The 20239-nt window shown below is 42.1% G+C and overlaps 1 protein-coding gene across 17 annotated transcripts in view; it reads left to right on the forward strand.

Annotated features, from left to right (window-relative positions):
* The window catches only part of LOC134327068 (receptor-type tyrosine-protein phosphatase delta-like), a 469775-nt gene that overhangs the window by 115947 nt on the left and 333589 nt on the right, over nucleotides 1–20239 (forward strand). For all 17 annotated transcript variants that reach the window (XM_063009137.1, XM_063009145.1, XM_063009142.1 and 14 more), the window contains one exon: nucleotides 12186–12209. The gene's annotated coding sequence lies outside the window, so the exon portion shown is untranslated. The remainder of the gene's footprint in view (nucleotides 1–12185; nucleotides 12210–20239) is intronic.

The following is a 20239-nucleotide window of genomic DNA, read 5'->3' on the forward strand; positions in this document are numbered from 1 at the left end:
CGGTCGTGCCAGCACGGGATGCATTTCCAACCAGGCGCCAATAAATCAAAGCATTTATTAATAATATAATTATTATATAATGGATTTTATACAGCAGTCAGCAGTGCATGTGGCTTAATCCCCTAAACACATAAATCCTGTTCTGACCAATCACGTTCCAGCATTTTTTGGATACCTGCGCCCATAACCAATCAATTTCTCTCGCTGGTCTTTGATCTCCTGTGATAATTAAGCAATTTTAATATTAAATATGCATTATTAAAGACGTTTATCTGACAAAAGATCAAAGAGGAAATGCTTTATAAATAAAATCATGTTACATATATCACGTCTGTTTTCTTTACCTTCCTCTCGCGTCTTTCTCTTTCTCATCACACTCTCATCCTCTCTCTCATTAAAGGGCAGAGCACTTCCCCTCCCGATGTAAAGCCTCAGCATTCTCGCAGGCCTCGCTGAATAATTAATTGTTGTTAATCGATGATCGGCTGGCAGGTGTCTGTTCGCTTCTGTAATGTATGCAGCGGCCGAACGAAAGCGGAGCTCAGCATCTTCGGTTTCATCCGAATGCCTCGCATGCCCCCAAACTGCCCCTCAAGTACCCGCCGTCTATCAGCACAATCAAAACTAGCTAAGGAGATTGGCTGGGGAGTACGGTTGCAGAATCATTCCCCTGTGTATTGCCGAGGTGCTCATGACTGAAGTCGCTCCAGGTGGACGTGTTTCTATTCATCACGGTTTCTTCCTCATAGAGTTTCCGGCTCCTCTGTTTGGATGATGCCGGTTTCTGCTGGCACTTATTATCTTTGCCAGGGGACTAGGAGGGTGTCGTGGCACATTTTGGCCCCCGAGTATGGGTCCTTGAGCTGTGCCAGTTGGTGGAGTGATGGTCCCACTCTTTCATTGCCATCCTCAGCTTGTTCTTGCTGCACCAAACAAAATATGAATTATTTATACAGGTTTTATTCAAGTCTTTTTGTCTAATATCAGTGTCTAACCTTATGAATGCCTCTTCTATGTAATAGCCACAAATTCCCACAGACACAGTCCTTGTAAAGAGAAAGAATCCCAGAAGTGTGGGTTCTATTATAGCTTATATAGGGTTATATTAATGCAGCGACGTGTGTTGGTGTCCAAGTTCCTTCAGCACCGAGTCGAAATCAGTAACTGTCATCGGATAGACGGCCTGGACGCCCGCTAGCGGGCACACTTGGCAGTGCCTGCAGCAAGCAAAACTGGCCCTCGAGTCTGCTGGGTGGGAAAGACGGGACTAATAAGTGGGCGGGGTTTTCAAACGCTGGTTAGCAGAAGTGGAGGAGCCTAGTCAGGTTGAGGTCCCAGGCCCGGATAGAAACAGGGGGGTTGTAAAAAAAAAGTCTGGAATGAGGACCAGATCCGCTGTGGTAGATCCCTCCTTTGACTAAGTGGTCACAAATTCCCACAGACACAGTCCCCAGAAGTGTGGATTCTATTATAGCTGCAAAGCAGAGAACGTCATAATAAAGCTGAAGGGTTTTGGGTAAGACCTCCTGGTCAGGTGTCCACATATTTATAGACTGTTCGGAAGATGTTAGGATAAAGGAATTTAGCTTAATGAGAGAGAGAGAGAGAGAGAGAGAGAGAGAGAGAGAGAGCTGCCAAGTGTCTGTGGTGCCCGGGTGTTGGTATGTGTGGTTATGGGCGCGTGCCAGTGTTCTGATTAGCATGATCTTTGTAGGCTGGAGTATTACGTCGCCACCTGGGCACACACACACACACATGCAAAATTACACATGAACATTTGCACACACACACACACACACACACACACACACACACACACACACACACACACACACACTGTCCCAGGCTGTGGTGTGAACATCTCAAGCTCGCAGGTTCGAATCTCAGCTCTGCTACGTATAATGATCGGCTCGTCTGACGGAGGGAGAGCCGTCGGTATTCCTCATAACTGCTGCAGTTACGCCCTCTGCTGGCTGATCGATGGTGTTACACAGAGACGAGGGATAATGGAGATCGGTGTGTGACTCTCCGTGTGCAATACGGCTCTCCGATTGGTTGCTTTCATGCTTTATGTACAGAAGTGTAGTGTAGTGAGTTTCTGGTGTTGTGGATGAGCAAACACAGAAATGTAATAATCAGATGATGCGTGTCATTACAAAATTTAGGACGATTATTATTATTATTATTATTATTATCATTATTATTATTTATTATTTTGTTATTATTATTAATTATTATTATTATTATTATTATTTTATTATTATCATTATTATTTTTTTTAATTATTATTTTATTAATATTATTTTAATTATTTTAATTATTGTTATTATTATTTTTTTATATATTTTTATTATTTTATTATTATTATTATTGTTATTTTTATTATTATTATTATTATTTTATTATATTATTATTATTTTATCATTATTATTATTTTATCATTATTATTATTATTATTATTGTTATTATTATTATTTTAATTATTTATTATTATTATTATTATTATTATTATTATGTATTACAAAAACAAGCTGGGATACATGGAGGAAGAATTTCATAGTACCTGTACATGTGTATATATGATAAATAAAGACGTCCTTTATCTTCATTCTCAGGGAGGATTGTTTTGACGTAGCGGTGGCGGCACTTATAAAGAACACAAACTCTCTCTCACTCGTTTAAATGACAGGATTTCTTCTCTGGATTGACTTCATAACATTTAGACATTTAGATTTCCTCTCCAGCGCTGTGATTTCCACGTCATGTAAAGGCTGAAATATCAGCAAACGGACACCGGCGGCTGTGGGGTGAAATTACCGCGTCTGTTTATGGTGCGAATCACAAACACCAGCGCTGTCACTGAATACCAGTCTGTACTGGGACACCAGATACCCACACTGGAGGGAGACAGTGACTTTTACTAGCCTGAACATCCAGGACAAACAGATTCTGTTTCCATGCCACAGATTTGTATATTTTCTTACATTAAACGCCTGACTGAGCGGTGTTTCCCGGCACTGCCGCAGATTTAATGTCAGGAATTTACTGACTTACAGTTTTAGCTCTTTTTGATCCTGAACTGGTTCAATTCAGGATTCTTAGAACCTTGGTGCTGTTCAGAGAACCGACCCACGTTTACGTTTGCACAAGTTTTTATTACAACCAGGGATGCGTTGTCAGTAGAGGGCGCTGCAGAGCACACATTGGAAATAAACAGTAGTAAGAAGCTGGCGGAGAGCGGAGATTACCTGTGGGGATTTGTGCTGCTGTTACAGACGTTCTCATATCTCTACAACCAGACACGCCCATGGATGTCGTCACAGTTCATCACAGGCTTCACACTGGATGAATAGAGCTTCAGGATGTGAACACCTGACCATGAGCTGGTTGGACGTCCCATTCCAGGACCATCAGTTTGGGGAAAGCCCTTTGCCACCTTTGGCCTGACCTCAACCCTACTGAACACCTCTTAGACCCAACATCAGTGCTTTATACCTCTTGAGATGTCCAACAAGCACTGTTAGCTCTAGGGCTGCCACTAACGACTGTTTTACTATCGATTAATCTATAGACTATTTTATCGATTAGTCGATTAATCTAAAACTGTACGGCATAATAATATAACACAGAACTAAATGTAAACAGGGTTTATGTTCATATTATCAAACTCTCAAGTAAACAGAGTGCAGCACGTGTTTATGGTGTTCCGTACACAAAGCAACGTGCTTCAACTCATAGCAGAAATAAAATAGTTAGATGTAGCCACATCTCATCACGTCCGACGTACAGTAACGACAGAACGAGCCCAGATTCTAACCTCCACATTCACTCAACACTTACTGCACATTCTAAACCATGTCAACACAGTGCTGAGTGTTACGGTGTTACGGCGCATTCACATGAGAAGTGCGCGGCGGTCTAACTGAACTCGCTAAGAAATACGCTATTCCAAGATCTCCACGATTAAGAAGCGTAATGAAACAATATAGACGTGCAGCACGGCGCCGGTGCTGCTGTGGTACCATCAAAGCTTTACACAGTGAACAAACCAGTGTAGTTCTGTACCAGTTTTAAGTATCACCAAACTTTGGATGATTTGGGTCGCGGAAAACTTTGATCTTCTCTTTGAAAGCTCTACAATCGTCTTCTGGCTGCTGCAGACGACATTTTTCAAGACCAGATACGACTGAGGTCCTGCACACTGCAAGCAGTGCTGAGGGAATCATATGAACGCTTATATGATATTAAAATATTAAAATAAGAAATATTAAAAACGCTGGTCGTTGGTCGTTATGTGAATCGTAGTAGCTTTGAAAAAGAACAGACAGCAGCAGTTAGTCTCTCCTTCATCTTACTCGCCGTCACGTTGCTAGTCAGCGCTTGATTCTATTTTTAGCGGACGACAGGGTGCAATATCGATGCCGCGGCGTGTGTTGGTGTTTAAGTTCTTTCAGCACCGAGCCAGAATCAGTAACCGTCATCGAGAAGTGCGCTCCCAGTGCAGGTCCCAGGCCTGGATAGATACAGGAGGGTTGTGTCGTGTCAGGAAGGGCGTCAGACAGTCTGGTATGAGGGTCAGATCAAATTTCCTTTTCACAAAGGAAACGGATACATACAAGAGGAAAACATGCCAAACTCCTTCTCTTTATGGACAATGACCGAGGGGCGAGGATTGAGCTCTGGCCCCCAAAACCAACATGTGTGTTTAAACCCACTGTATGTGTGGCCCCCATGTTTACATATAAGCATTTAGGAGACCCCTTTATCAGACCTTTCTATCGGGACCAAATATAATCCAAACCGTTGATGGTTGCGGGTACTAAGAGGTTAAGGTATTGGTCCAGTGACCTAAGGGTTGCTGGTTCTGGACCGGTCAGCCAAGCCACCTACCGGACACATTTTTACTGAATTGTGGATCTGAGGATGGAAGATTCAGTGTCGCTTTGTCTGTTGGTACAACAACATGAAACAACGAGCACATTTATCATTCACTTCATTTTCATTAAACACTTGATCCTGGTCAGGGTCACGGCGGGTCCAGTCCGTACACTCAGTAGAGGACCCGGCGGCGGTCTCAGCGGTACCCAGGCTGTAGCAGGATTGTTGACATGATTTACCCCGTTCCTGGTTTAGCGTGTGAATATTAATGATGTTTGTGTTGGAGTCGCTGGAAGCAGATGGACACACTAATGAACGTTTAGGCTAATCCAGCGCGGCCTCTCCGCCGACGCCAGGAAGTCTCACGCTACCTGTTTCATAGACGAGAGAAAAGCCTCGCGAGGTGCAGTCACGGGCGCTTCTGGAGCAGTGCCATCTAATCCCGCAGTGATACCCGCTCCGGGCGCTGGGGTGGTGGAGGATCGATGTTTTTGGCGCTCGTTGCTTCGAGTAAACAGAGGAAATTAAACGATGATGAAATAAATGTTTGTTTGGGCTCCAGTGGCGGTAACACGACCAGAAGTATTCGGACTTGAAGTGTGTCTGTGTGTGGGAATTTGTGCTTATTCAGTCAGTACGGCTGGGCGCCTATGGATCAGTAGGTGTTCCGGTTCATCCCAGAGCTGTTGAGTGGTGCTGAGGTCAGGGCTCTGTGCCCTGTTACTATTATTATTATTATCATTAAGAATATTAATTTTGTTATTATTATTATTATCACTATTAGTAGTAGTAGTAGTAGTATTTATTATATGTATTACATTTTTTAATTTATTTATTTTGATTTATGTATTTTTATTTTGTTATATATTTATTTTTATTCATTTATAATATTTATTACATTTTTAGCTATTTTTATTTATTTATGTATTATTAGTAATATGTATAATAATTTTTATTATTTTTTATTTTTTATTTAATTATTTATTTTCATTTTGTTATATATTTATTTTTATTCATTTATAATATTTATTACATTTTTATTTATTTTTTATTTATTTATGTATTATTATTTATTTATTTTTATTCAATTATTTATTTTTACATATTTATTTTTATTTATTTATGTATTCTTCTTATTATTTATTATTATTTTTTTTTTGTGTGTTTATTTGTATTTATTATTAGTATTATGTATAATATTTATTGTTATTTATTTATTGTATTTATTTATATTTTTTATTTATTGTGTAGTATTATTTATAATATTTATTATTATTTATATTTATTATTATTACTATTATTATTATTATTTTTATGTATTATTTTATTATTATTATTATTATTTATTTATTTATTTTTATTTTTTTTACATTAAAAATAAGTGTGTTTGTGGGAATTTGTGCCTATTCAGTCTGTATGGCTGGGCGCTGATTGATCAGTCGGTGTTCCGGTTCATCCCAGAGCTGTTGAGTGGGGCTGAGGTCAGAGCTCTGTGCAGGACATGGTACAGGAAAGGGCCTTCCCTAAACTGTTAGCAACTTTTGTGGCTGAAACACATGAATTTAATACTGTTTACCATATAGAGTAGCTATAATAGGTCGAAAGTATGTAGACACTCTTTCTAATGAGTGATTTTAGCTGTTTCTGACACATTTGTGTGTATAAAATAATAAGAAAATAATAATAATGCTTTTACCACTGTAGCAACAGTTTGGGGAAGTCCCTTTCTCTTTCTACACAAAGCAGCTCTATTAAGGCGTGGTTTTAAACACTAGAGCCCTGGTGGACACTTAACCCAACTCTTTAATGAATGGGCACAAATTCCCACAGACATACTCCAAAGTCTTGTAGAAAGGCATCCCAGAGGAGTGGATGTGGACGCTTTTATCCAGTATACTGTCTAAGCAATTGAAGGTTAAGGGCCTTGCTCAAGGGCCCAACAGGGGCAACCTGCAGCAGTGGGGCTTGGACTAGCGACCTTCTGATTACTAGTCTAATACCTAGTACCTTAACCACTAGGCTACAGCTGCTCATATAAATGCACACAGATTTGGAACAGGATGTCTGACATGCTCATGCTCAGGGGTCCAAATACTTTAGACCCTAAAGCAGCGTTAGATTATAAATGTGAGCGGCGATAAACAGGTGAAATAAAAGTCAGCGCTTTGCATTCCTGATGCCAGACTGACTTCCTGTCAGAATTTCAATCATCCTCGCAAGCAGCCTTTCCTCCTGACACACACACACACACACGCGCACACACACGCACACACACACACACACACTCACACAGATGGCAAAGAGGTCGGAGCGCTTTAATGAATTTCCAAAGGCGGGCAGCGCTGGCGATATTAAAAGAGAGGACTAACCTTCAACTCTACTGACACCGCACTCACACACACACTCACACACACCTCACACACACCTCACACACACACACACACACACACACACACCTCACATGTGGTGTGTGTATTCTGGTGATGCGGTGTGGGGGGTCAGGGGTGAATTTTAATGATGACTGCATATGGCCACCAGCACTGAGCCTAAAGAGGCGAGCGGGTCTCTCGTGGGTCTGCTGGAGGACCTCTCCATCTGCTGGAGGCAAACACACACGCACACACACACACTCACACACACACACACACACACGCACACACACACACACACACACACACGCACACACACACACACACTGCTCCAGACCGTTCTTGTTGAATCAGAGTCCAGCGCTTTTCTCTTGTCTGAGAATCTCAGCTGTCGGCGGTGATCAGAATATCTGAGCGTTTATGGAACAGTAGGCTCCAGCTGGACGAGTTGTCTCACACCCAGGGTATATAATGAGTCCTATAAATGCTAAGCTAGGTTTAGGAGCCTGTAGTGTCTCTTCTGGTGTCATCCATTCTGCCCTTCCTTCCTTTTTATTTGTTACTTCCCAGGAAAAACAGCTTCTGCGTTTCCTTCTGTGTGGAGTCGTGTCCTTTTTCTGAAGAGTCGTGTCCTTCTGCATTGCCACGTTTGGCCTGTAGAGGGGGCACGGAGGCGCAGATGATTGTTTTAGTTTCTCTTGAGAGAACAGTAACCGTCCTTCTGCTGAAGACTCGCGTCCTGTGTGGTTGTGTCCTTCTTCGCTGCCACGTTTGGCCTGTAGAGGGGGCACGGAGGCGCAGATGATTGTTTTAGTTTCTCTTGAGAGAACAGTAACCGTCCTTCTGCTGAAGACTCGCGTCCTGTGTGGTTGTGTCCTTCTTCACTGCATATTTTGGCATGTAGAGGCTTTTATCCAAATCAACTTAAGTTAAGGGCCTTGCTCAAGGGCCCAACAGTGGCCCCCTGGCAGTGCTGGGGCTTGAACCACCGATTACTAGTCCAATACCTTAAACACTAAGCTACAACTGCCGTGATACTGGGCCGCTTGATCTGATCTGGTCTTCTTTGAGCCTTTTGGGAACATTTTGGGCCTCACAATAGAACCATCCTGGAAGAGGCGCTTGACGTCCTTTCTCCACTCTTCCATGTTATGGACAGGGAGCGGCAGTTGGTGCCATACTGGTTCCACTGGTCTGTTATACTGTGACAGCCAGTCTTTCTTTGTTCTGTCCACTTTAGTCTGTTTGATTGCTGATTGAAGGAATGGGCTCCGACCCTGACCAGGATAAAGCGTTAGAAACGCTAAAGAGTCCCAGATTAGCATCTCGTCTTTAATGAGCGCTAGGCTAAAGCAGCTGTCTGCGTATCCGCTCGGCTGAGCAGGTTAACGCGCGACACTAGCGGTGGGAACGCTCTCGCCCGCCGTGCTAATTGAACAATAATATAAGACAGAGCGAGCGTTCATCCTCGCCCACAGACCCGCCTCACAGCGCCAGTTTAAAACGTTGATGCCGTAACAGCTTCCGTTTTTCTCGGAATGCTGTTACGTACGTCTGTGTTTGTCCGAAGATGGTGAAACAGGAGGCCTGACTCACAGTCTCGGTTCTGATTAATCTCAAACATGTTTGACAGGGATGAGATCGGGGTTTTGTACAGGCTACTGAAGTTCCCTCACATCCTCTCTACTGAGGCAGCTGAAAGGACCTGATGGGATTGTGCAGTGGGAGTGGGAGTGAGAGTGGGTTTCCACTCATGATTCAGTGTGAGTGATGGTGTCCACTGTTTATTGACTGGGTAGCAATAAATTCGGCTCCTCTACTACAGCTGGGTCTGATGGAGTCAGTAACTTACAGCTCTCAGGTTCTGACAGTATACAATCTTAGCAATTGAGGGTTGAGGGCCTTTTTCAAGGGCCCAACAGTGGCAACTTGGCGGTGGTGGGGTTAAACCAGCAACCTTCTGATTGCTAGTCTAGTACATTAACCACTAGACTAGTAATCAGAAGGTTGTCGTCTCTGTGCAATACCATCCATCAGCCAGCAGAGGTCGTAACTGCAGCAGTTGTGAGGATGTCTGTATAGGCACCCGGTCGATCGATAGCAGAGCTGAGAGTCGAAAAAGCGAGTGTAGAATGTCAGACTGTCTATGTTATCAGCTCCACTTACCAAATAGAAGCACTTTGTAGTTCTACAATTACTGACTGTAGTCCATCTGTTTCTCTACATACTTTGTTACCCCCTTTCACCCTGTTCTTCAGTGGTCAGGACCACCACAGAGCAGGTATTATTTAGGTGGTGGATGATTCTCAGCACTGCAGTGACACTGACATGGTGGTGGTGTGTTAGTGTGTGTTGTGCTGGTATGAGTGGATCAGACACAGCAGCGCTGCTGGAGTTTTTAAACACCTCACTGTCACTGCTGGACTGAGAATCGTCCACCGACCAAAAATATCCAGCCAACAGCGCCCCGTGGGCAGCGTCCTGTGACCACTGATGAAGGTCTAGAAGATGAGCGACTCAAACAGCAGCAATAGATGAGCGATCGTCTCTGACTTTACATCTACAAGGTGGACCGACTAGGTAGGAGTGTCTAATAGAGTGGACAGTGAGTGGACACGGTATTTAAAAACTCCAGCAGCGCTGCTGTGTCTGATCCACTCGTACCAGCACAACACACACTAACACACCACCACCATGTCAGTGTCACTGCAGTGCTGAGAATCATCCACCACCTAAATAATACCTGCTCTGTGGGGGTCCTGTGGGGGTCCTGACCATTGAAGAACAGGGTGAAAGGGGGTAACAAAGCATGTAGAGAAACAGATGGACTACAGTCAGTAATTGTAGAACTACAAAGTGCTTCTATATGGTAAGTGGAGCTGATAACATGGACAGTGAGTGTAGAAACAAGGAGGTGGTTTTAATGTTATGGCTGGTTGGTATATATATATATATATATACTTAGTTATGTGATTGTTATAAGATTGTTTACTTTTTAAATGCTTTATATGCAGCGTTTTGTGCGTTAGTGATGTATAATTATTAATGCAGATTGTAGAAATGTTGAATTATAATCATCAGTACGTTCTTTTAGATCCCAGTTCTGGACTGTGTTGATTCTGTGGAGAATCAGGATCCATCATTGTAACGAGCTCACGTTTCACCTCTCTATTAAACTCCGTTTAGTGCGTTTGTGTTAGTAATGAATTCTCGGGCCGATCCGCCGTGATGGCGCCGGCTCTCGGACGTGAGGTCGCGGCTAAGTCGAGTACACTCGTACATCCGCCAGCCGGGAGCGCCGACGCCAAAAACAGAGAGTACAGAATAAAAACACACAGTGGTGTTTCCTCCCCTCGATACGTTAAGCGTTTCAGAAGCTTTATAGGGATCTCAGTTATTGTAGCCTCGGGTCCCTGCGGAAGTCCTAAAGAGGAAATTAAAGAGGCAAGCCGGAGCGCGGCGTGTATCTGTCCTCCTGACGGAGTCGTTCAAGGGCGGACGCACTTCTGCAAACCAACAAAGTACCGCGCGGGTTCTTCAGAAGCTCTTTGTGCATAATAATGACACGGGACGCAAAAATACAAACACTTCTTACTCTCCTCTTACTCACTTTGTTCTGTGGCTTCATTACTGGTCTGATTAAAGCACTAAAGGCTGAGACACTTCATGTGCCAAAAGTATTCGGACGCAGAATGACCTCTGTGTGACTTGGATAAGCTTCTCACAAGAGTTTTAAACATGTCTGTGTATGGGAATTTGTGCCCATTTAATCAAAAGATGACCTCATTTGTATAGTTTGGCACTGATGTTGATGTTTCAATTATGTAATTATTATTATTATTTTATTTTATTTTATTTGTTTTTAATTTGTTAATTATTATTACATTTTTTAATTTTTTTAATTTATTTTTTATTATTATTAATATTTTACTTATTATTATTATTATTATTGCATTTATTATTATTATTATTATTAATTATTAGCATATTTAAATGTAATTTATTATTTATCATTATTTTATTATTATTATTATTTTATTATTATGATTTTATTATTATTATTTTATTAATATTATTATTAGCATATTTAAATGTAATTAATTATTATTATTTATTATTATTATTATTATTTTATTATTATTATTATTATTAGCAAATTTAAATGTAATTTATTATTTATTATTATTTATTTATTTATTTATTATTATTATTATTATTCTTTTTATTATTATTATATGTTTTTAAAAAATATTTATTATTATTATTATTATTATTATTATTAGTATATATTTTAAAATATTTATTATTATTATTATTATTATTATTATTATTATTATTATTACAAAGCTTCATTCACACTCACGTCTTTACTAACCAGTCACAGCAGAAGTGGGCGAGGATCTCACACCCTTCCGGTTCATTGAAGAGTTTTTTCTGAACCGACTTGAGCTCACAAAACACTTTTTAATCATCCTGCAGCATCGACCGACTCTGGGACGGAACAATAAAAGGTTCTTTATCCTGGCTGTCAGTCTCAGAGCCAGAATTCAGTCTGAGATAAAGAACAGAGCAGGATGGAGAGAGGCGTGTCCCTAAACATGTTTAATGAGGTTAAGATAAAAGCGTTAGATTTATTTATATTGCTGATTTTATCACTGTCCACATACTTTCAGCCTACAGTGTATAGCGTACGTATATTATCGTATACGTGGTGCTCTCACTCCCTCCTCTGCTCTGTATTATGTAAATGAGCTCAGACAGATATGAATGTACAGTGTGTGAGCGTTCGGTCCTGCGGGGGGTCGGTGTGTTTTCACGTGGTGTGTGTAATAAATGAGACGAGGTCTGTAACATTCCTAATGCTCTCTCAGTGTAAAGTGCTGACGTTTCTCTTCTCTCTCTCTCTCTCTCTCTCTCTCTCTCTCTCTCTGCTCACAGATGTGACCAAGAGCATCAGGAAAGGTAAGATCATCTTCTCACACTTTAATCACTCACCGATCTGACAGCAAACACTTTAAAATCCAAAATAAATAAATGAATCCTGTTTACGATGGCCTCTGCTGTTGAGAAATGTTCACACTGAACGATTTAAGAGAATTCACATCATAACAACGCTCCCACTGATACACTAAATGGACAAAAGTATTCGGACGCTGACCGTGAGCTTGCGAGCGCCCACTATGTGATCCTATCAGCTAGAACAACAGCCGCTCTTCTGAGAAGCTTCTCACAAGACTGTGTATGGGAATTTGTCCCTGTTTAGTCAAAAGATGGCAGCATTTTCATGGCTCTGATTGATCAGTCGGTGTTCCCGTTCATCCCAGAGCTGCTGAGTGAGGCTGAGCTCAGGGCTCTGTGTTTCATTAAACCGAGCTTTTCGTCACGTCTTCATAGAGCTCGCTCATTCTGGAACAGGAAAGGCCCTTCCCTAAACTGTTGCTGCAAAGTCGGAAGCATTTAATTCCTTCAATAGCTTCAACTGGAATTCAGTGGCTAGAAGGGGCGTCCCGATACTTTTGTCCATATAGGTTCTGTTTCCATGAATTTTGCCCAGTTTGTTCTGTATTGCGGTGACATGAACACTGACTCCTGTAGATGTTTATTTTGGATCTTTTCTGACCTGGTTGATGAGCGGTTGCTTGATGAGCCCTTGGAAAAATTTGAGCAGGCCTGGGTACCTGGGTTTTCATTGTGGTTCGGTGGAGTCCTGATGTATTTGTGACTGTTGCTTATTTGCTGCTATATGTAACCTGTAGATTTCAGTCTACCATTAGTTTTGCTAATAAAATATTAGTCAAATTTATTTGTATAGCGCTTTTTACAGTAGACTCATTGTCTCAAAGCATCTTTATGGAATACAGGACCGACAGACCAAAAATAAACCTCCTGTTGAGCAGCCGAGGGTGACAGTGTTAAGAAACCCCCCCCTAAAATTACTGAAGGGAACTTTAAGAGGTACCAGACTCAGCAGGGTCTGTTTAGGAGTTTTAATGATAAAACAATAAGCACAAGCAGTAATGTAAGATCAAAACGGGACCTGATTGGGTGCTGATAGTGATGGTGGTGCCATGTGACCTCCTGCTGACTCCTGGGATACGTAGTCCATAGTCGAGTGGGTGAGTCGAGTGAGTCGAGTGGGTGAGTCGAAATCACTCACTCACTTTCTTAACCGCCTATCCATTTAGGGTCGTGGGGGTTGCTGGAGCCAATCCCAGCTATTCAATGGGCGCAAGGCACACAGTAACACCTTGGACGGGGCGCCAGTCCATCACAGGACACACACACACACACACACACATACACCTACAGGGCAATTCAGTGTCTCCAGTTAACCTGACTGCATGTTTTTGGGCTGTGGGAGGAAACCGGAGCTCCCGGAGGAAACCCACACAGACACGGGGAGAACATGCAAACTCCACACAGAAAGGACCCAGACCGCCCCACCTGGGGATGGAACCCAGGACCTTCTTGCTGTGAGGCGACAGTGCCACCCACCATGCCACCATGCCGCCCTGAGTCTGGATCAGCAATTATTTAATAACAACATTCCCACGGCAACAGAGATCATACTCAACCCACTAGTCTATTAAGTTCTGGTTAATTGGTTAATTAAGTCATTTAGGGGGCGGAGCATCTTCAGATGTGAGTGTGATCAATACACAGTAATAAACACTCAGCTCAGTACCTGCAGGTTTTATTCGGTGGACTGTAAAGCGATCAGAGACTTCTGAAAGGTTCGGTTTGGAATCCCAGCAGTGCTGGTGTGCCGAAAATGATCCATCACCCGAATGATATCAGCTCAGCGGCGGCCTTTACTGATCTCCTCTCACACTGATACAGCAGAGGGGGACTGGGGGTTTTATTTTCCTTCAGCTACAGGCTCAGTTTATAACTGTGTGTGTGTGTGTGTGTGTGTGTGTGTATGTGTTTGTTTGCCCTTTGTAATTTCCCCCACAAATCCTCACACGGGGGTCACACACTCGACTCCTGTCTATTTTCGGAACCTGGCCAGGTTCTCTGCGATGCAAATGCGGGTCTTATTCAGATGAGACGGGTGCGGCCCAGTTTTGGGAGAGAGAGAGAGAGAGAGAGACGGAGGGAGGGGGTACAGTCTGAGAATGGCAATGAGGAGTGAGAGGTTCATAAAACAGCGGACTTTTAACTATTAAAAAGATCCTAGTTTTAGGGTACAGGCATATGGGCCATTTTTTATCTAGCACACACACTTAACTCCTCAGAATGTGTTTGGGTCGAATCTCAGTACATACTACGCCTACTGTGAAACATGGTGGTGGTAGCATGCTATGAAAAGGGCAAAGTACATGCAGCTACATACAGGAGCATCAGAACACAAAAAGTCTCCCTGGAACACAGCAGTGACCTGAATCATACAGCCAAAACAACACTAGAGTGACTGGGCAGGTCTCAGTGCTATGGAAAATGGGATAAACTCCCTAAATCCAGGCGTGCAGAGCGTATAGAGACGTTTCCTAGACAACCGTGATGGTTGGCTATAACAGTCTCTCATTATCTCAAAAGGCTTTCCACGTGATTTCGGACCATGTCTGTGAGACTTTGTGCACTGATGTTGGGCAAGAAGCCCCGTGTGGTCGAGGTTATGGCCATGACCTTCAAGGGGAGGTGGCCGGAGCCGCGTCCAGTATATTCCTGCCTTGTGGAACCGGTCCCACAGTGACCCTGACCAGAATGAAGCGATTGGCGATTAATCGTAATTAAAAAGCACGTTTGAATTCCTGAAGTTTCTGTACGAGCTCTCGTTCCCCCCTGGACCTGCCTGGAGTTGTGGCTTTAAATTCTACATGAGGTCTGTCTAAAGGTGAGGATCAAGTCCCCTAACGGCAGGATCTCAGAGCATTCCAGGTGCCCCCCCACAAAAAAAAAAATCAATGGCCCTGGGAGAAATCACGGTTCCAGTCCGGCGGCCTTTAAAGAGCACGTACATAACAATATAGAATAACAGGGTCAGCCTGTAAATCAGGGTCTAACATAGAACATTCTAGTGCACTCTTGAGAAGAGGGCGTGTCTAAAGTGGATCAGACACAGCAGCGCTGCTGGAGTTTTTAAACACCTCACTGTCACTGCTGGACTGAGAATCGTCCACCAACCAAAAACATCCATCCAACAGCGCCCCGTGTGATGGTCTAGAAGATGAGCGACTCAAACAGCAGCAATAATTGAGCGATCGTCTCTGACTTTACATCTACAAGGTGGACCGACTAGGTAGGAGTGTCTAATAGAGTGGACAGTGAGTGGACACGGTGTTTAAAAACTCCAGCACAACACACACTAACACACCACCACCATGTCAGTGTCACTGCAGTGCTGAGAATCATCCACCACCTAAATAATACCTGCTCTGTGGTGGTCCTGACCATTGAAGAACAGGGTGAAAGGGGGTAACAAAGCATGTAGAGAAACAGACGGACTACAGTCAGTAATTGTAGAACTACAAAGTGCTTGTATATGGTAAGTGGAGCTGATAACATGGACAGTGAGTGTAGAAACAAGGAGGTGGTTTTAATGTTATGACTGATCGGTGTATATATATATATAAGCGTGCTATAACTTTAGGAAGTCGCTCAGAAGTTATTTCTCCCTCCGAGTACAAAAATCGAAGGACTTTTTACAGTCAGCAGGCGAAGGTGGGAGCAGAGCGGCTCCGCTATCGAGCTGGAGCTGGAAACGGCAGGTGGAGGCCAAGCAGCGGGCGCTGCCAAGCATCTGTGAGAGGATGCCGCTTTGGCACGAGAGACGTGGAGAGGGAACGAGTGGAGAAGGTAGAGAGAGAAGTGGAGAGGAACCTTCAGATAAAGGAGTAATGGCAACCCGAGGGAGGAGAGCAGATGGACGTTTAGAAGGAGAGAAGGAGTTTGGACTCTAGTGGAGCACTTTTGGTTTTAGTTAGTAGCGTTCAGGGTTTTATATTCTCACACACACACACACACACACACACACACACACTTTATTTATTAATAACGTCTAAATATGATCCAAGGTTACGCTCACATACGGCTCATTACGGCCGCTCAGTGTGTAGATGAGCGCTCGGGGACGGAGCGGTGCCATTTCTGAACGTTTACGTTCCTGCATCACAATTCGGCTTCGACGGGGCGACTCGGTCACGGTTTAGGACCTGATTGAACTTCAGTTTGCTGTTCGCCGACCTTTTCAGAGCTCCTCCAATGAGACGAACTGTTCGATACGAGGTGGAAAAAGCGACTTACTGTAGTAAAACAGCGAGTGAGGAATGTGATTAGTGGAGGAACTTATGAGCAGTAATAATGAAGAGAAGTTTAGTGCTCCTGTCTCCTTCTTTTACTACATTAAACCACGTTAAGCTTTATTCTGAACCAGAAGCGTTTTAGACTCTGGGAGAAGCTGATTCTGATTCTCACCATTTCTCAGAAGCTGGAGCTGTAACACAAGTTTAAAAGTGAAACAGGGAGGAGAATCCAGATAAACACAGATACACGTGGAGCTGTAACCCTGGATCTGATGGTTATTCTGTAACATACAGTAAGAGTCGTGTCCTTCTGCGCTGCCATGCTCGGCCAGCAGGTGGTGCACGGAGGCGCAGATGATTGATGTATTAGTCTCTTTTGATTAACAGTCTGTTGTCATCTGGTAAGCTATAATCCGCTCCAGGTGGACGTTCTTCTATATATTACGGTTCCTCTCTCTCTCTCAGTCTCAGTCTGGCCAGCTCTTTCGTTGGCACACTTGCTTTTTTCTAAAGCCGTGAAGCCAGCCTGCTTCTTCTGACGGCCCAGGTCCTTTCTGTGCGGTGTTTGCATGTTCTCCCCGTGTCTGCATGGGTTTTTTTCCAGGTGCTCCGGTTTCCTCCCACAGTCCAAAAACATGCAGTCAGGTTAATTGGAGACACTGAACTGCCCTATAGGTGAATGTGTGTGTTTGCCCTGCGATGGACTGGTGCCCATCCAGGGTGTTACTGTGTGCCTTGCGCCCATTGAAAAGCTGGGATAGGCTCCAGCACCCCCCGTGACCCTGATTGGATAAGAGATTAAGAAAGTGAGTGAGTGTTAGAAGTTTGGGTGGCGCGGTGGCTCGGTGGGTAGCTCTGTCCTGACAGATACAGCAAGAAGGTCCTGGGTTCGATTCCCTTGCTGTGTGGATACATACTGGAACATAAAGCGGGCGTGGACGGGCGTGGACGAGTGAGAGCCCGAGAGACTCAACTCCAGACACAATGAGCTGGATTCTAATGGGCTGATTTACAGAATTACAGAGGAACGGAGCGTGACGCCAATCATAATCGCTTTATTATACACACTTATACACCAGAGCTGGAGAGAGAGAGGGGCAAAAGTATTGGGACGCCCATTCTAATATCTCAATGTATGTGTTTCAGTCCCAATACTTTTGGCACATATAGTGTAGCCTCATATAGACAATGAGGATCAGTTTTATGCAGGTGACAAGACTTAATACAAATCAGCTCTCATATTGTGCATGACATTAACATTCAATTACCTAAAGCTGTAGCTCATCACACACTACCGTCAGACTGCATCCTGCTCAGGTACAGAGGTAACACGCTGCTGTGAGATGAGCATGAATCTGGAAAACAACCTCGACAGGAGAGAAGATGCGCGTTCAGAAAAGAGTCGATGACATTAAACAAGGCGCTGAGATGAGCAGGGTTGCCAGATATGAGCAGCAATAAACAAGCAATGTAAAGCCACGACCTCAGTTTGAGGAACCCGTCAGTCAGCAGCTTTCTGGTTCGGTATCTGTCTCAGACGCGCTTCTGTTTGGAGTTTTGAGCTGCTGTGAGGTTACTGAGTTCAGTGTTTGACTGTTTGGGTTGTAACTCACCGGTGGATTGAGCAGCTGGCGGAGTGGCATCTAAATTCTCTTTCAGTTTACACTCCAGTTTTTCCATCTTTCCTTGTGATCGTGTGGTAAGCCGCACTTCTGCTTTTCTGATCCAGTCCCTCTCTTTCTTCTCATTTCTTGGTTTTTCTTTTAATTTCTTTGGTTTTTATTCTCATTTCTTGGTTTTTCTTCTAATTTCTTTGGTTTTTATTCTCATTTCTTGGTTTTTCTTTTAATTTCTTTGGTTTTTCTTTTAATTTCTTTGGTTTTTCTTTTCATTTCTTGGTTTTTCTTTTAATTTCTTTGGTTTTTATTCTCATTTCTTGGTTTTTCTTTTCATTTCTTTGTTTTTTCTTTTAATTTCTTTGGTTTTTCTTTTCATTTCTTGGTTTTTCTTTTAATTTCTTTGGTTTTTCTTCTCATTTCTTGGTTTTTCTTTTAATTTCTTTGGTTTTTCTTCTCATTTCTTGGTTTTTCTTTTAATTTCTTTGGTTTTTATTCTTATTTCTTGGTTTTTCTTTTAATTTCTTTTGGTTTTTCTTTTAATTTCTTGGTTTTTCTTTTAATTTCTTTGGTTTTTCTTCTAGTTTCTTGAGTTTTTTTTTTATTTCTTTGGTTTTTCCTCTAATGTCTTGGTTTTTCTTTTAATTTCTTTGGTTTTTCTTCTCATTTCTTGGTTTTTCTTTTAATTTCTTTGGTTTTTCTTCTAGTTTCTTGAGTTTTTTTTTAAATTTCTTTGGTTTTTCCTCTAATGTCTTGGTTTTTCTTTTAATTTCTTTGGTTTTTCTTCTCATGTCTTGGTTTTTCTTTTAATTTCTTGCTTTTTCTTTTCATTTCTTTGGTTTTTCTTCTAATTTCTTGGTTTTTCTTTTAATTTCTTTGGTTTTTCTTCTAGTTTCTTGGGCTTTTCTTTTAATTTCTTTGATTTTTCCTCTAATTTCTTGGTTTTTCTTTTAATTTCTTTGGTTTTTCTTCTCATGTCTTGGTTTTTCTTTTAATTTATTTGGTTTTTCTTCTCATTTCTTGGTTTTTCTTTTAATTTATTTGGTTTTTCTTCTCATTTCTTGGTTTTTCTTTTAATTTCTGTGGTTTTTCTTCTAATTTCTTGGATTTTCTTTTAATTTCTGTGGTTTTTCTTCTAATTTCTTGGTTTTTCTTTTAATTTCTGTGGTTTTTCTTCTAATTTCTTGGATTTTCTTTTAATTTCTTGGGTTTTCTTCTAATTTCTTGGGTTTTTCTTCTACTTTCTTGGTTTTTTCTTTTAATTTCTTTGGTTTTTTTTCTCATTTCTTGGGTTTTTCTTTTATTTTTTAGGTTTTTCTTTAATTTTTTTCATTTCTTGGGTATCGCTTCAGGCTGCTTTGTTGAGTGTCATTATTTTGTTTCATTATATTCTGCACCAGCCCTGTTCTGTCTTGGTTAAGCCCCTGCGATTGGGTTCATCTATTTGTGGCGTTTATGGCATTAAGCAGAAACTTTTATCCAAAACAACTGACAATTATGACTGAATACAATGTAAGCAATTGAGGGTTAAGGTCCATGCTCAGGGGTCCAACAGTGGAAACTTGGCGGCTTCTGATTACTAGTCCAGTACCCTGTATTATTTTTGGATAGCAGTAGTTTAGTTTTGACGGCTTTATAATAAAAGATGCTGCTATATGAATGATCACAGTGGCGGGTTGTTAGCGGACGGACTCTCTTTCACTCTTTTGTTCTCTGGTCGTGTCGTAGACTCCGATTATTTCACTCTCATGAGCTTCTCATTCATTTGGAGGAAGAAAGCCACGCCTGATCGCATTTTCAATTCAGCACAAAGCCAATCTACAGAGGATAAACAGACATCATGAGGACATGAAGGTATCACAGCTGCTACAGCTCAGCTCCATTCCTCCATCTTCACTCTTTACCCTGCAAAGTCTCTCCTGTGCTTTATGTGTCAGTTAATCTACAGAAAGAGTCAAACGTACCCAAACCACGTCCACATCCATCCATACCAGCGTTTATAACCGGGTCAGTCAGAGAGAGAGATGGAGCGGACTGGAAACGAACCGTAAGTACTTTACACCGTTTAATGAGCGGTACTATCCAGTTACACCAAACCATGAAAATCCTGCTCCTGGCTTCATACTGTTCA

The sequence above is a fragment of the Trichomycterus rosablanca genome, chromosome 14 (genome assembly GCF_030014385.1).
Source record: "Trichomycterus rosablanca isolate fTriRos1 chromosome 14, fTriRos1.hap1, whole genome shotgun sequence".
In the NCBI taxonomy this organism is placed as follows: domain Eukaryota; kingdom Metazoa; phylum Chordata; class Actinopteri; order Siluriformes; family Trichomycteridae; genus Trichomycterus; species Trichomycterus rosablanca.